A 4719-nucleotide genomic window follows, 5' to 3' on the forward strand; every position below is an offset into this window, starting at 1 on the left:
TATTTCATTGTAAGTTTTCATTTTTCTTACTATTTTTAGGCTGAATAACAGATTTGGAAAATGAATCTCACAAGTAATTCACATCTTGGAAGAAATTACCTTATTATGCTATCATGCTGATGAACTTCAGCATCAGCCTTTTATATGTAAGGCAAAAATATATCAAAATCTAATTAGACACTGATAGAGATGACATTAAGTGGAAGGAACACCATTTTAAAATGGCTTTGGGATTATGTGAATGTCTTCTGCCTCTTAGAAGAGAATCTCTGTTTTTAAATGGTGTATTTGCAATATTAAAAGTTGGTTTAGCTCCCTCAAAATACACACTCTCATGGGTTTTACAAGAATGAAAATCTGGCTGGGTGCAGTGACCAACACTTGTAATCCAAGTACCTTGGGTGGCTGAGGCAGGAGGCTTGCTTGAGGCCAGGAATTCAAGACCAGCCTGGGCAACATAAAGAGACCCTATCTGTTAAAAAAAAAAAAAAAAAGTCACATGATATTCTTACAGTTATCAGAAAGGATTTTAAGGTTATTATCATTTTTAATGTGATAAATAACATCAAAATCAGTGTATATTTTTTCTAAATAGTATCTTTGCAAAACCACCTTTAAAAATATTCTTTAGAGGCCAGGTATGGTGGCTCACACCTGTAATTACAGCACTTTGGGAGGCTGTGGTGGAAGAATCACATGAGGCCAGGAGTTAGAGACTAGCCTGGTCAACATGGCGAAACCCTGTTTCTACCAAAAATACAAAAATTAGGCATGGTGGTGTGTACCGATGGTCCCAGCTACTCGGGAGGCTGAGGCAAGAGAATCACTTGAACCTGGGAGGCAGAGGTTGCAGTGACCCGAGGTGACACCACTGCACTGCAGTCTAGGCAACAAAGCAAGATTCTATCTCAAAAAAAAAAAAAAAAAAATTAGAACTTTGTACTGTTAGCTAACACACACAGTGATATTTTCACCAATGTGTTTTTTTAATTTTTTTTTTTATTTTTTTGAGACAAGAGTCTCACTCTGTTACCCAGGCTGGAGTGCAGTGGCATGATCTCGGCTCACTGAAATCTCTGCCCCCTGAGTTCAAGCAATTCTCACCCACTGTGGTATTACGAGTAAGGTCTCTAAAATATTACGAATAACTGAAAGGGTGTACACCACTGCAATATTAGAAGAAATATCTTCCCAGGATATTACAAATATCACAGGGTGTACATACATGGTGTACACCCATTGTGACACTAGGAGTAATATCTCCTCAGGATACTATGAATATCAGTGTACACCCACTGTAATATTAGGAGTAATATTTCTTTAGAATGTTACAAATAATATCAGAGGATGTACACCAACTGTGATATTGTCAGGATATTACAAATAATGCACAGGTTGTACAACGTTTGTGATATTTAGAGTAGTAGTCTTTCTAGAATGTTAAAAGGAATTACAGAATATAAACCTACTGTGATATCAGGAGTAATACCTCTGTAGAGTATTACAAAAAATATCACATGGCATATACCACTGTGATACTAGGAGTAGTAATCTCCCTAAGATATTATAAATAGTATCACATAGTGTACACCAACTGTGATATCAGGAGTACTATCTGAGATATGAGTAATATCACACCCACTGTGACTTTAGGAGCAATATCTTTTTTTTTTTTTTTGAGACAGAGTTTCGCTCTTATTACGCAGTCTGGAGTGCAATGGCACGATCTCGACTCACCGCAACCTCCGCCTCCCAGGTTCAGGCAATTCTCCTGCCCCAGCCTCCTGAGTAGCTGGGATTACAGGCACACACCACCATGCCCAGCTAATGTTTTTGTATTTTTAGTAGAGACGGGGTTTCACCATGTTGACCAGGATGGTCTCGATCTCTTGACCTCGTGATCCACCCGCCTCGGCCTCCCAAAGTGCTGGGATTACAGGCTTGAGCCACCGCGCCCAGCCAGGAGCAATATCTTTTTAGTATATTACGAATAATATCACAGAGTGTACACTTGCTTTCACAATGAGAGTAATATCAACTTTGGATATGGATATCACAAACTGTACACACATGGTGTAACACCCACTTAGATATTAGTATAATACACTAAAAATAATATACCAGAATATACCTAATGTATACATTTACTGAGATATTACAATAAATGTACACAATGTGTACAATATGTACATTTATTGTGATGTAAATATGTGCACAAAATACATATATACATATAAATGTACATAATGTGTACAATTGCACATTTATATGTACATGTGTACACAATACATATGTATATGTGTACAATATGTACATTTATTGTGATATGTATTATATATTATTGTGTTTATATGTGATTATGTATATATAATATATAGGGAGAGAAATTACTTGTAATATCTAAGTGGCTGTACACCATATGTGTACACTCTGTGATGTTAGTGGTAATATCCTAGGAAGAGATGACACTCCTAATATCACAGTGGGAGTACATCATGTGCGTACATCCATTGACATTACCTGTAACATCCTATTATATATTATTGTGATTACATGTGATTATATATATATGTTCACAATAATATACATATCACAATAAATGTACATATTGTACATATGTACATATGTATTGTGTACACGTGTACACATCTTTATTGTACACATATGGTGTACAGCCACTTAGATATTACAAGTAATATCTCTCCCTAAGTTATTACGAATATCACAGGATTTACCCAAGTACTGTATACATACGTTGATATTACGAGTAATGTCACATGCTGAATATTACGAATAATATCACAAAGTGTTCAAATATACTCTACACCGGCTATGACATTAGGAGTACTATTTCTTCAAAATACACACCCATATCAATCCGACGGCGATATTAGCAGTAACATCTCTTTAAAATGTACACCCACATCAACCACCCGCCATATGGCGAGTAATATCACCCAGGTTCCCCCTGAATATTAGGAACCATATCACAGAGGAGTGGCCATACCTGTGTCTCATAGTATCTCTCCCTAAGATATTACAAATAATATCACAGGGTGTACACGAATACTTTACACATACTTTGATATTACAAGTAATGACATACGCTGAATATTACAAACAAGACCAAAAAGTGTTCAAACATATTCTTCAACAACTAAGATATTAGAAGTAATATCTCTTCAAAATATACACGCCTATCAACCAGACGGTGACATTAGGAGACATATCTCTTTAAAACATACACCCAGATAAAGCCCCCGTCAGAGGGCAAATAGCAGCACACCGGCACCCGCTGGCTGCTACAAGCCCTCTGTCTAGCGGGCTGCTCACAGTGCCCCCAGGGTTCAAGCAATTCTCCTGCCTCAGCCTCTGAAGTAGCTGGGATTACAGGTGCCCGCCACCACACATGGCTAATTTTTATATTTTTAGTAGAGACGGGGTTTCGCCATATTGGCCAGGCTGGTCTCAAACTACTGACCTCAGGTGCTTCACCTGCCTCGGCCTCCCAAACTACTGGGAATTTAGGCATGAGCCATCACACCAGCCCACTTTGTTTTTTTGTTTTTTTTTTTTTTTTTGAGATGCAGTCTAGCTCTGTGGCCCAGGCTGGAGTGCAGTAGCGCAATCTCAGTTCACTGCAACCTCTGCCTCCCAGTTCAAGCAATCCTCCTGCCTCAGGCTTCTAAGTAGCTGGCATTACAGGCACGTGCCACCATGCCCGGCTAATTCTTTGTATTTTTGGTAGAGACGGGGGTTTCACCATGCTGGCCAGGCTGGTCTCGAACTTCTGACCTTGTGATCCACTCATCTTGGCCTCCCAAAGTGCTTGGATTACAAGCGTAAGCCACTGTGCCAAGCCTATTTTTGACTTTTATTACGCCTTGCAATTTTTTGTTGAAACTTAGACATGATGAACCGGGTGAAAGAAACTAGTAAACAGGCCTTCTCTGGTGTGGTGGTAAGAAGTGTGCGGAAGGAAAGCATTCTGTAGTCCTGTAGTCATCTGTCTTTTTAGGAGTCTGTGCCCCTGGACTGTGAACTTCACCCCAGTTCTCAGTTTTCCCCCACTTTGGTGGAACAAAATGGCTAGAGGGTGCTGGAATTAGGTATTTTCCTTTTGCCAGGTAGAGTAGGCTTTGATAAAATAGTTTCTCCTGAGGGCAGCCCTTGTTAAGAAGAACTAGCATATTTCAAAATGGTTCCTTTTTCCTTTCCCTTGCTGGAAGAATGAGATGATTTTTCTCTGATATTTACTGTAAGTACCTAATAGACCTTTTGGAGGTAAAACTCAAAAAAGTGTGAGGATTGTCCTATGATGGGTCCCCTGGAGTTGTGGTTTTGTTTGTTTGTTTGATACAGGGTCTCACTATGTTGCTCAGGCTGGAGTACAGTGGCACAATCTCAGCTCACCGCAGCCTTCAGGGTTTAAGCAATTCTTGTGCCTGACCTTCCTGAGCAGCTGGGACTACAGGCAAGTGCCACCAAATCCAGTATTTTAAAAATATTTTTAATAGAGATGGGATTTCGCTCTGTTGGCCAGGTTTGTCTCGAACTCCTGACCGCAAATGATCTGCCTGGCTTGGCCTCCTAAGGTGCTGATTACAGGCATGAGCCACCACATCCAGCCCCCTGGAGTTTTTAACTCTAAAATCTGTCCACACCACACTGAGCTTACAACAGGTGATCAATTCCTGAAAAGTTTTTTTTTTTTTTTTT

The sequence above is a fragment of the Sapajus apella genome, unplaced genomic scaffold, assembly GCF_009761245.1.
Source record: "Sapajus apella isolate SASKATOON/1434 unplaced genomic scaffold, GSC_monkey_1.0 scaffold55, whole genome shotgun sequence".
NCBI classification, from domain to species: Eukaryota; Metazoa; Chordata; class Mammalia; order Primates; family Cebidae; genus Sapajus; species Sapajus apella.